The following is a 14,372-nucleotide window of genomic DNA, read 5'->3' as shown; positions in this document are numbered from 1 at the left end:
GCATGCTTCTTTATTGGCGTCATTAACGCCTTGTCCATGCATGCTTCTTGGGCCACGCTTGCTTTAAGGGTCACACTTTTAAAAGAGTGGCCTAAGGCTCCACAATGTATCATAAGCTTTAAAGCGTGTTCAAAACTTTCTCTTTACTTTTTTTGAGCTTGTTTTATGCTTTTTACTTCTTTTTCTGTTATTTTTTACAAAACTCATCAACTTAAAGGGATAAAAGAAATATACAAAAAAATTCAAAGAATTTTTGCAAGCTTCATCATCATCACTATTGCTCTAATCAAGGCACATGCATTGGTTCTTCTTTCCATAAGTAACTAGTCATCACGTTTGATATTTTTTTTTCACTCTTCTTTATTGTTTTGTTTAAGGTTAGGTATGTGTTTATGGAGTAAGTTTGGTGTACTATACCAAATTCGTATCCCACTGGATACTTAGCCTAGTTTACGTAGATTGTATCATATTAAGTTTGGTGTTACCACATTCACCATACAAACACAGTAACAACTTCATTATTTTACTTTATTTTGACTTCTATTTCATTCTGTTTTGATTTGGTTTCTTTTAATTGAATAAGCCTATGCATTAATTGAATTCTTTTACTTGATAATCCTGTTTCCATCACCATTACTTTTTCTTTTCTATGATACTTGAGAACAAGCAATCATTTTAAGTTTGGTGTTAGAGGCTATACTCTACATAGCTAAAGGTAATGAAGAAGAACATGATGAAGAGAAAGGCAGTGAGAACTAAGGTTGTTTCATTCTTTTTTAATTATATGTATGTGCTTTATTTTATTCTATCTTATATAATGCATTTAAGATTTCTAATTGTCAAGTACATATCTTATCCATCACAACCCACAATTAATTGTGCTTGCTCCTGAATATAAGCAATGAGTCATGCACTGAGAAAGAAACAAAAAGAAGAGGTATTGATCATAAAGAGCATGACAAATTGAGTTTGAGAAGGCAAACTAACTAAGAATATTCAACCCAATCTGAGCCACATTACTTGAGGCTTTAGTTTAGAAGAATATTATAGAATCTTTATACTTGACAAAATCTTGGAGATGCAAGAATATAAGAAATAATAAATAAGAAAAAGGGGTTGTAAGAGAAACCAATGGTTCTGAGTACCACTGACTAAGGAAATTAAAAGAAAAATAAGCTCAAAGAGCATCCTAGTCAAGTACTTGTGGTGCTTATGTATTAAGCCAAAAGCTTGAAAACAAAGCATTTAGAGTCATGGTTAAACTCAAGGTGCAAAGCACCCCCCTAAAATGAAAAAGCCAAAAATTCTGAGCACCAATGGTGGGGAAGAATGAAAAGATAAAATAAGCTCAAAAAGCTCCCTAATTATGTGCTTGTGATGTTTTTGTGTGTCAAGCAAAGCTTGAGACAAAATATTTAGAGTCACAGCTAGGCTCAAGGTGCAAAGCACCCAATGAACTTAAATGGTGGAAAGAAAGTAAATAGGCCTGCTTCAAGGTAATGATTCAAAAAAGAATTCTATAATCTAATCCGAACAGACGACTTGAAAGATTATGATCAATTGTGTTGAATAGTACATGAGTGAAATAGCTAACCAAACTCATTCACCCTTGTATTATAAGGTTAAGAAGTCTGATGCCTAAACCATAATTCTTTGTTTGCTTGAGGACAAGCAAGATCTTATGTTTGGTGTTGTGATACATCCGCATCTTTAGTGTTTTTTCTTCTTGATTTCGATTGATTTATTAAGAATTCCTGTTGAATGAACAATGAATTTAAAGCTAGAATGAATATTACTTTAATTAGTTGAAATTCATTGATTATAAGAAGTTTTGGAAGGAAAATAGAAAGAAATAGAACAGAAAAAAGGATGGAGAGCAACAAACAGAAAACTCTCTGTGGTAAGCAGAATACTCCCTGAGTTGAACAGAAGCTTCTCTAAAATCATAGAGAGAGAGAGACGTGCAACGATTAGAAGGATCACATACCATGTTGGGGACAATTCCCCTATCATGTGTATGCATGCAAGTTGTGCGTACGCATGACTATCACTTTTCATGTGGGACGTGGGAAATCTCACGTAGGACGTAGAAATTGTACGTATGCATGTGTGGTATGTATACGCACGGCAAGAGGTTTTGGCAAGCATGCACATGCATAAGTATATTTTCACGTTGTACGTGAAATTCACCACGTACAATGCTATGGAGTAATTGAAGGCAACAATTGAAAGAGATTGGCTCACGTACAACGTAACCTTAGTTCACGTGGTACGTGAGCCCAACAGAGAGTAACTCAATAAAGAATTTTCTTCACATAGCATGCAAGAAAGCTCACGTGGTACATGGGCTTAAGTGCATCTCCTAGGACTTCAATCAAAGCTAATCTTTCTCCAAATTCTCAACTTTTTGGATGATCAATCAAAAGTTCATTGATGATGACATTAATTGAAGATTGCAAGCAATTAAAGAGGATATCTTTTCGGAGGAAAACAATTATGAAAGAGATTTCATTTCACTTTAGTTTTGATTCTATTTTGAAGTTTTGAATTTAAAATTTAATTTCTAAGGTTAGTATATAAGGGAAGAGGGTTCTGACCTTCTATCCTCTCCTTTAGCAGTTTTATTTTTCTTAAGGATTCTCTGAAGAACATGAGTTTCTAATTCTCCTCGGTTAAGGTTAGTAACTCTGTTGATTTCATGGATTAATGTTCTAGCTTTTTACGCCTTTGAGTAATGTATTGATTTCTTCTTAAGAAAAAAATTTTTGTTCTTCATCTTAAAGAGTTTGAATGTTGGGAAATAATTCTTCTCTAATTTAAATTCTTTTAACTTTTTGAAAAAGTTGATTAATTGAATCAAGCTTAAAAATAGATTATCATAATTCTTAAGTTTTGAAGCTAGGCTTGATAAGTGATATAAAATTAACTATGGGAGATTCTTATGAATTGTGTGGCTTTATAAATCAGAGACGTGCATAACTCTTTTCTTGATTAAGTGACTAAAGGATTAGCGTTTAATTAGGTTAAAGAGAAATTAAATCACCAAATAATTGGGGTTTGATTACTAATTATTTGCCATAAAAGTATATTTACATGATCAAGGTGGAAGGTTAAAAGTATTAATCCGGAAGTTTTAACATCTCCAAAATTTTAACTCTTTAATTCATATTATCTATTAACACTCACTGTTTCCTTTTGTTTATTGCATTGTTTATGTTAAAGCCTTCCAAAACCCTAATTTGATTGTCTGACTAGATTAATCGATTGACCATTATTTGCTTGATCCATTAATCCTCGTGAGATCGATACTCACTCACCGTGAGTTATTACTTGATACGACTCGGTGCACATGCCGGTATTTTGTGGTTTGTAAAATCCGCATCAACCTCCAGCCTCACATTTCCTGAAAAGATCATTGCAGTCTTTTCACTATTAACTTTCAGCCCTGACGCATCACAAAATTTACCCATGGTTTTTATTATTGTTGTAATCTATTCAACATTTGCCTCCGCAAAAACAAGGAGGTCATCTGCAAATAGCAAGTGGGAGATAGCTGGTCCTCTTTTTCCTGCAATTATAGGTTTTCACTTTCCTTCTGTAACATGTTCTTCAATTAACTGTGATAGCTTGTCCATAACGATAACAAACAGGTAGAAAAAATTGTGTCTCCTTGTCAGAGGTCCCTTGTGGGTACAAAATTTTCAATCTTTTTCCCATTCCAGAGGAGGTTATAGGAGGCTGATGTGACACACTCCATAGTGATCTCCACCAGTTTGTCTGGAAGGTTGAATTCATGTAGGCATGACTTTAAAAAAGACCACTAAATTCTATTGTAGACTTTCTCAAAGTTGAACTTGATAGCCATGTACCCTTTTTTCCCTTTGCATTTTTCATGATATGAGTTAATTCCTTCGCAATCAAAATATTATCTTGTATTTTTTCTACCCGAAACAAAACTAGATTGTTGAGGAGATATTCTGTCTATCAGTGCAGGTTTAATCCTTTCTCAAGATATGAATTTTTTTAGTGTTCCTGGGCTCTCTGGATGCCTCCTAATCTATTGAGAAGTTTTCATTTCTCTCGCTCTACATATCCAAAAACATCTCTATTCCACTGTTTCAAATCATTCATGAGCATTACTAAGGCTTGGTTGAGGCGGGCTCCTCTATCCCATTTTTGGTTTACGAACTCCTCATACTCAGGGTGCATCTTCCACATAACCTCGAACCTAAAAGGTTTATTTCTACCTTTCTAATTTTGGGGTTCAATGATAAAAAGAAGTGCGTGATGGTCCAAGTTAGTACACGTAGCACATCCACTCTAACTTCACCAAACCTCGTTCTCCAATCGGCATTATTCATAGCTCTATCCAGCAGTTTAAACATCATATCTCTTCTCTCCCATAGAGGCCCTCTCCATGTAAATTTAGTACCTACATACCCTAAGTCAATTAAGGAACAAGCATTCATCCATTCTTTGAATCTCTGATATACTCTAACATCCATTCTGCCACCATCTTTTGTTTTCATTGGACAAGCAATTTCATTGAAGTCTCCCACCAGCATCTACTCCTTGTTTCACCCCATTAGTTAATCTTTTTAGTTTGGGCCATAATACTCTTCTATTAGCCTCTTGAGGGCTAGCTAGACAACAGTGAGGATCCAACTTCTCTTATTAGAAAAAGTCATCTCTATATGAATAAACTGTGTGTGAGATTTTAAAACTATAATAAGAATATTTGGGTCTTTCCACAACACCCAAATCCCTGCACTGAACCCATTAGCCTCTTCAGTAACACTATAATCAAAACCAAATCTATTAATAGTTCTTCTAGCTTGTTCACCATTGTATCTAGTCTCATATAATATGACTATATCAGATCGATAAATATGTATAAATTCATTGAGGAAGCGAGAACATGCCTGGCTCGCAGCACCTCTACAATTCTAAGAAAACACAATCATAATTAACAACTTGAGAAAAAAAAAACCCGAGACTTACTGCTCCAATTGCATCTCATCCCCTTCAAGGGATATCTGCTCCCCCATGTCACTGCCCTCAGGGTCTCTAATATGACTAGCCTCATTCTTTAGCTCCTCCTCTTCCTTCATTCGTTCCTCAACCTTTTCTATTATCTTTGCCTCAAAGAGAAAGATTTTTTTTACCATAATCATTGACTCAATAGAGTGTGAATCAGGTGGGTGTAGTTCTCTTGGATACTCTATGTCCTCCTACATCATTACTGTTTCAGGAACAAAAGTTGCTGCCACATGAGATTCTTGGGTTTCCATGCTGGTAGTATCATCTAAGTTTTGATTTTTATGGTTGTTCTCTGAAATAAAATCCTGGTTAGGAGTTTGGGTTTTCTTTTGGGTGGACTGGGTAGGGTTATCATTAGATTGGGATCTGGGTTAGTTTTCATTTTGGGCATTTGGCTTAGGAGTTGGGTTGTGTGGGCCTTGTGAGGTATCATTATTATTGGCATGATTTTGGGAGCTTCTTGGTTTTCTAATTTTTGGGCTTGTTGGGTCACCGGGTGTTTGATTTCTGGTGTGTGTCATGTTATTGGGGCTATAAGTTGTAGGCTGGTTAGGAACACAAGATGATTGGGACATAGTTAAAGGCCTCAAATTGCATGATTTATCGTTACTGAAGAAACATTAGCCTGTTGCAAATGATTAGCCTCTGATTCTTTAGGATTTTCCTCATTTAAAATTGCAAACCTGGAACCTGGCGTCTTCTTCACAACTGTTTTGTCTCCTTTCCCATTATTCTCTCTTTTCGCTCCACTACTCTTGTCAGTGTCACCTTTTTTGTTGCTTTTGCCATGTATAGTATGTTGTACTACCATCCAACGGCCGAAATGTTCCTCTAAAATGTCATTTTCTTTTATACCCTTTTTATTTTTCGAAATTCCAAGAGTTCTCTCCTTCTCCTTCGTCTCTCCTATGCCATTCGCCACCTCTTTTTCTGCCTTTCTAGTTGCTTCCTCCACCACTGGTGCTCTTGTTGGTGGCTCTGCTTGCTTCTTTGACATTTTTCCTTTTCATGTCCAATCATTTTGCATGAGAAGCAGATATCATAGAGTCCTTTATACTCCACAAGGTATCTTACTCTGTTAATGGAGTATTGTGATATTAATGGTGTAGTTAGGTCTAGTTCCGCACACATTCTAGCAAACTTTCCGCGATATTTGTCTGCGGTGTTGGAGTCCACCTTGAGGATTCTTCCTACCATATTGCCTATTCTTTCCAGAATATTCTTCTCGTAATACTTTATAGCTAGGCCTGGAAAGCGGATCCAAGCTACAATAGTATCGATAGTGGCCTCCTTTGCGTTGAAGTTTGGTTTTCAAAACCTAATGGTGAAGTGGTGATAAAAAAATCCTCTAGGGCCCCTCTGTTAGTGAAATCACTTCCTAAGTCAATAATCTCAATGCTTCCCTATTTTCCCCACATGGATTTAAGCCTTCTTGTTAGAATTTGCAGGGAGATTCTTCTACCTATCAGTTTTACAATCAAGGTCTCCCACCAAGGGTGTCTCAGACTCTTTATAGTAGCATCGCTAATCACAAAGTTATAAATTTCATTAACTTTTTTCGCTCTAATCTCCGGTTCAGTGCTCTTCTCCCTCTGCTTACCATTACCCCCTTCTCATTCATCATCCTCCATACTCTCCTCTGAGCTCTCAAACTCTGAGAAACTATCATCTTCTTTTACTAACACTGCCGTTTGGCTTCCTTTCACCATTTCACAAAATGAACACCTCTGGATATGTTCTTACTCAGCTACACTATCAAAATTCATCTATTCTTCTACTCTTGGTGCAAAGGAAGTGTCCCCAGTGTAGCCTTTTCCAACTTCTTCCTTTCTTACTTTTTTGGCAGACTTCATTGTCTTTTCTTTCGAAATCTGTCTAGGTAGTTCGTGGCTCCTCGAATATTTTTTTTTGGACGAACCCACCTTCATCGGTTGCTTGGGCGTTGGTCAAGGTTAAAGAAGCAAAGATGTATGGAGAGAAAAATTCTTGTGTTTCTTCTCTTCAATTTTATTACAAATACTATTTATCTTTATATTTTATCAGGTATCTAAAACCATAAGTATATAAGTCAAAAAATAAAGTGTTAGACTAGGCTTGCTTTTTATTTGTGGCACAGAATGTAAGTGTGAGTTTGCCTAAAGATTAATGTGAGAACGAAAAGTATTTTAATCTCAAATTTGTAAATATTACCCTCCCTCCAAATGCAATGATTAACATGAAATCTTAATTATTGATATTTCAAAACGAAATCTAGGAGTTAATACTAAATAAAACCAAAAGCTACGTATTTAATTTGGTTGTGAGGCAATATTTGTACATAGAGTATTTATTCATTTTGGTCCCCAAAGAATTTTGGATTAGACACTTTAGTTTCCAACTAAATTAATTATTCAATTGATCCCTAACAATTAACTTCGTCAATCATTTGGGTCATATGCTCCGTCAACTCTAATCGAAGACAAAATGGTCTCTGACAACTCTAACGGGGGACAAAATGGTCCATGTCCTCTCTGTTCGGAAACGACGTCGTTCTCCCCCAAATTTCATCGTATTTTGCATAACCCTAACATTTATACTCTCCTTCTTCACTTTCATAGTTTTCTTTTCCATCTTCTCCTTCCTCCTCTTCATCTCCAAGATCAAGCCATAGTGTAACTGTCACGCGTGTCGCACCTACCTCAATATGTCATAGACCATACACTTTTCAAATCTTTGTGCCTGGTACACCTACCTCTTCCGCACTTCACCCACCAGAAGCATCCACCTCTACATCTTCGATAAAAGCATCACCTCCAATTCCGACAACGTCTAGCACATCCTCAAAACCAAGTTTCATAACTACCCTAAGGGCACACCTTTCTCCATTCTCTGGCAAGCAATATAGATTGTTGGGCATTAGGACATCATGAGACAATTCTCCTCTAACATCATATGCAAATTCTCATTTAGAATGGACCTCGAATGCTTCATTCCTTCTCTCCCAAAGTCCAAGCTGGTAGATAACTTCGACCTCGCATCCAAGCTATCAGTACAGCGAGCAATGTCATCGTTGCCGCTCATATAGGAACTGAAGCGATTACTGAACATTAGTTCGGACTAGAAGCTGAAGGAAGCGATCGGAGTGGTGGACAATGTGGTCATGGAGATGATAGGGTAGAGGAGGAGTGAGATGGCGACGACAACGATGGGTTTTAACAAATCGGACTTGCTGTCTAGATTCATGGGAACCATTGAAGACGACAAGTACTTGAGAGACATAGTCATTAGTTTTCTGAGTATGAATTGGTTAAGAACAAGTTGAGGATTTTTCTTCTTGTGAACATTGAAGTTGCAAAGTGTGATTGTGTAGCTTGAAGTTGTAGTGTTAGACTGTTAAGGTTATGCAAGATACGATGGAAATTGGGGAAAAACGACGTCATTTTCGAACAGAGGGGGGCAGGGACCATTTTGTCCTTCGTTAGAGTTGTCAAGGACCATTTTGTTCCTTGTTAGAGTTGATAGAGCAAAGGACCCAAATGACTGATGGAGTTAATTGTTAGGAATCAATTGAGTAATTAATTTTAGTTGAGAACTAAAGTGTCTGGTCCAAATTTTAAAGACCAAAATCAATAAATACTCTTGTACAAATCTACGGTTGTGTTATATTTATCCAGATCTGAGTTAAAGTGTATTACTATCAATCTTGATTTATAATATAAAAAAATTTAGGGTAAAATATTTTTTATTCCTAGTATTTATGATTTTTTTAAATATTTTTAATATTTTAATTTTATTTAATTTTATTTTTAATATTTTTTATTCGTGTCAAAATTATTTTCAAATATTTTTTATTTTGTCCATAATATTTTAGATAGAATTAACGTGTATAGATAATTTTGATACAAATTAAAAATATTAGAAAAAAAAGTGAAATTAAATATTAGAAATATTTTAAAAAAAATTACAAATATTAAAAAAAAATATTTTATCTAAATTTTTATTTTGTTTTCTTGTTACAATTTTGATAAATGGTAGGGAAAATGAATACGCAGTTAAACGTTATCTTCCGCAAGAGGAATACATCATCTGAACAGATATAATGGAGACTAAGTCAAAAGATTATTAAAAATTTAAAATTCTTTTCACTTTTTAAATTTTTTTTTATTATTAATATTGTTGCTTTGGTTTTGTATTTCTGACTAAGTCAAAAGATTCCTAAGAAGCACACAAAGATAGATAAGAGTAGTGTTTTACTGTTTAGGAAAATAAAATAGACATTTCTTTGCAGCAATTTGACGCCGAAGCAGTTCGATTATACTTGCAAGTTGATGTGTACGTAATCAATATTATATAATCAATTAAGTAGTAGAGTTTGCTGTAATATATATTATCCTCTCGTTGTGAACAACGTTTGAGTGGGAACGTTTTTGTTAAATTTCCACTCTTCCGTGTTATTTATATTAGAAGAGAATTCGCCATTAATTAAAAGGATTAAACAGAAAGTCAACACGACACTCCCATATTTGACCGTTGAATTTGTTGACTTTTAGAGGGTTTGGATTATTTGAGACAGTATCATGCAGGGAAACTTTGGAAAATACGAGGTAATAGTCTCTAAAAGAAGAGATATTTTTTAAATTTAATTTTAAAAAATTTTATCAATTAAATTAATTTTTAAAAATTAAAAATTAATAATTTTTATCTTTCAGTCACTTAATTAATAATTTTTATTAACGATTAATGACATAAAACATTAACTTACATCATACATAATACTTGAAATATTTAATTAGATATTAAATAAATATATTTTTAAAAATTTATCAATTTAGTATTGTTAGATTATATTAGGATTATGGTTTATATAATTGAAAAAATAGATTATATTAATAGATTTTTATAAATATATGTGTTGAACGTCTAATTAAATATGTTGAGTATTATGTATATTATCAATTAATGTTTTATATCACTAATTATTGACGAAAACTATTAATTAAATGACTGAAGAATAAAAATAATTAATTTATAATATTTAAAGAATTAATTTTATTGATAAAATTTTTTAAAAATAAATTTAAAAAATAAATAATTTTTTAAAAATTAATTTGACTAAAAAAATATATATAATTAAGCAGGAGAGTAGGTGAACAGCCCTCCATTGGATTGAACAGCTTGTGACTGCTCAAGTACTCTTCCTCGTAAGGATTGTCCCCATTATTGAAGAATAATGATGTTGAAGACTTCATGAGAATATTGATTATGGTCTTCAGGAGTTTTAGATTGTATGTTCCTACTAAGTATCATCGGACATTGGAATGATTACAGCTTATTATAAACTTGATTTTTGCTAAGGTGAAAATTTATGGGCGATAGTTTTAATAGGGAATTATTAGATAATAATTTAGTAAAATATATTAAATTATTTAATAATTTTTAATTAATAATTTTATATAAAAATAAGTGTAGATAAATTTTTGCTATATAATAATAATAATAATAATAATAATAATAATAATAATAATAATAATAATTAATGAATTTAAAAAATTTTGACAATAAAAACAAAATATGTAATTATGTATAACATGAAATAAAATAAGAGAGACATAATATTGAGATCAAATCTAATAATATAATAGAGACAATTATATATAATTTTTATCGGTCCCGCTACGTTACCAACAGTATATCTGCCAACTTCTGCCAACTCTTATTTATAATTGTGTTTCATGGAAGTGTCTTCGTGGATGTGTTTAATAAAAATATTTTTTTATGGTTGTGTTTAATAGAAGTATCTTTATAGATATATTTTCTAGATGTGTCTCTTTATATATGTATTTAAAATATAATAATTAATTATTGTTGGCAATAAGTTGGCAGATAATATGTTGGTACCCTATACTTTTCCAATTTTTATATACTACTTGATATGATTGTTACAAATTCGACCTCATAAGTCGGCATTATGATCATAATTCAGTAAATTCCGTAATATCTCGGCCGTTACACGTTACATAATTCAATAAAGGTAATGCCCGACCAAACGTCATCATTTATTAATGATCTAATAACTGCCTCTCAATTCGGAAGATCAACAAATATGTAACCGACCAATTATACTCCACCTAAAAAGGTATGGCATCTTCTCCTTAAACGGATACATTGAATTCTCAATACTGACTTAAGCTTCGAAGTGCCTTTGCAGGTACACTCCCCCCTCTCTTGTTCATACTCTGCGTGATTGGACATCTCTCAGGCGGAAAGCTCAGACTATCCCAAGACTCATAGATCGGCATCAAAGATAACAACTCGGCGCCGACCCCCAGTAGTCAAGCTCCCCTCCAGGTATTCACACAGGAACAATTGGCGCCCACCATGGGGCCGAAAATATAATTTCTTTCTTGTCTCATCGGCCTCAACACCCTCCCCTCCAGCTATGGTTGAGCAGCTCCCACCTACGACTTCCGAACTTCTTCGGATGGTGACAAAATTGCGACAAGCCAACCAGCGCATGGCGGAAGAAAACCAGAGAATGGCAAATCAGATTGCTAATCTAAATAATGCTCGGATCGAAAATAACAATGACCGACAAGAGTGAACAGAAGAAGTCGAGCATCAGGCTGGACCGCCACACGTATCCGAAACTTCTCGGCGTGAAGACGAACAACCTGAGCATGATGAAGAAGTTCAGTAAGAGGACAAAAATGACGATCCAGAAAACTCACCCGGACCGTTCACGACCGAAGTGATGAACTTCATACTACCCAGAAGGTTCACTCTACCAACCACTCTAACCCCCTATGATGGGCTAGGCGATCCGAAGAAATACATAAAAAAGTTCACCTCCATAATGATAGTAAACGGTGCATCTGATAAAATTTTATGTCGTTGTTTTCCATCTTACTTAGACGGTTTTGCACTTGATTGGTTTTGTTCTTTGCCTGCAAGTTCTATTTCTCGTTTCCAAGACCTATCAAAGCCCTTCGAGGAACATTTTGCTGGATCAGCCATCTATCTGCATGATTCCGATTACTTGAACACAATCAAACAAGGCCAGCATGAAAGCCTCAAAGACTACATGACGCGCTTTACAAAGATAGCCATGAGTATACCAGATCTCCACCCCGAGGTATAATTGCATGCAATAAAAAGCGGACTCCGACCAGGAAAATTCCAGGAGACCATTGCCATGGCCAAACCTAAAACTATAGCCGAGTTCCGTGAAAAAGCGAAGGGTCAGATTGACATCAAAGAACTCCGACAAGCTCAAAAAACAGAGAGACCACAATACATAGATGATGACAAAGTACGAAATAGCAAGAAAAACTTCAAACCAACTCCCCGATATGAATCTTATACTCAGTTCAACACCAAGCGTGACGACAGTATCAAGGAGATCTTGAATTCAAAGCTGATCAAGCCACCACGAAAAGCCGGCAGCTATCCAGATTCAAAAGGCACAGACAGATCAAAATACTGTTCTTTTCATCAAAAGCACGGACACACTATTTTGGATATGACAAGCCCACCAACTATCAAAGAAGTCTAACGGTTAACAGGGAGACTTGCTGCACTTTCTAGATTCTTACCTTGCCTAGCTTCTAAGTCTTTATATTTCTTCCAAACTTTAAAAAAGAAAAAGGCTTTCCAATGGACCGATGAATGTGAACAAGCATTCACAACCATCAAAGAAACTCTTTAAAAACCACTAATTTTACAAATATCCCTTCAAGGGGAACTACTATTCTTATATTTATCTATGACTAACTGGGCTGTAAGCTCCGCTCTTATTGCAGAAAGGCAAAAGCAGCGGTTGCCGATCTATTTCACCAACAAAACACTACAGAATGCTGAACTTAGCTATCCGAACATTGAGAAGCTGGCTTTAGCTCTTGTCTTCTCGACAAGAAGACTACAATCATACTTCCAAAGTCATATCATCTATGTTCGAACAGATCAACCTTTGCGACAAGTCCTTCAGAAACCAGAATTGGTTGGCCGACTAGTAAAATGGTCGGTCGAACTTTCCAAGTTCGACATCAGATACCAAGGACGATTATCTATCAAATCTTTAATTCTTGGCTGATTTCATTGCCAAATTCACAGTTTCAGACATCGCCGAAAGTTCAACAGAATGGTTTTTGTATGTACACGGCTCCTCTAACCCACACGGGTATGGCGTCGGGATAACACTCGATGATGAAAATGGTAACGTCTTCGAACAATCGCTACACTTTTCCTTTAAGGCGAGCAATAAACAGAGTGAGTATGAAGCTCTTATTGCCGGCCTCAGACTAGCATCCGATCTCAACATAGTCGAGCTTAAGGTATACTGTGATTCTATGCTCATTGTCTAGCAGGTAAATGAGTTGTACCAGGTAAAAGACCCTTTATTATCCAAATACCTTGCAATTATTCAAACTTTACTTTTAAAACTTCATAAATGTAACATCGAGCATATACCTCGGGAGAACAATAGCCGAGCTGACATCCTCTCTAAACTCGCCAGCACCCAAACAAATAATTCCTCCCTTCACCAATCTACCTTAGTTAAACACAGTATAGAATTAACAGAAGTTCTAAGTGTAATGCAGGATGCAGATTGGAGAACACCATACATAAACTATCTTCGGACAGGGATCTTGTCAGGCGAAGTCAAAAACATTCGGCACTTTTGCCGACAAGCCTCATTCTTTAAAATTTATAACAATTGCCTATATAAATGAGGATTTGCTCGTCCTTTACTAAAATGTCTTTGCAGATCAGAAGCCGATCTTGCGCTTGCTGAGGCACATGAAGGTATCTATGGAACACATCTCGGAGCCCGAAGCCTGTCTTCAAAGATCCTCCGAGCTGGTTTCTATTGGCCGACGCTGCAACAAGATTGTAAAACAAAAGTCAAAAGCTGTAACAACTGCCAGAAACACAGTCCGATCACACACCTTCCAGCCGAACTCCTACACTGTTCTGAGGTAAGTTGGTCGTTCAATCAATGGGGGCTCGACATCCTCGGTCCTTTCCCCTTAGCGACTGGCCAGGTAAAATTTTTAATAGTCGCAATTAATTACTTCTCAAAATGGATAGAGGCACAACCCTTAGCAAAGATCGCCTCACAACAAATGATTTCTTTTTTATGGAAGCATATTATCTGTAGATTTGGCATACCTCGGCACATTATCACCGATAATGACTGCCAGTTTGTCGATAAAAAATTCATCTCCTTTTTGTAGAACTTAAAGGTAAAACAGCATTTCTCATCAGTAGAGCACCCACAAACAAATGGGCTGGCAGATGCCGCAAAGAAGGTCATCCTCCATGCCTTAAGGAAGAAACTCGACGACGCCAAGGGA

Source organism: Arachis hypogaea, chromosome 20, assembly GCF_003086295.3.
Source record: "Arachis hypogaea cultivar Tifrunner chromosome 20, arahy.Tifrunner.gnm2.J5K5, whole genome shotgun sequence".
NCBI classification, from domain to species: Eukaryota; Viridiplantae; Streptophyta; class Magnoliopsida; order Fabales; family Fabaceae; genus Arachis; species Arachis hypogaea.
Note: the sequence above shows the minus strand (reverse complement) of the source record.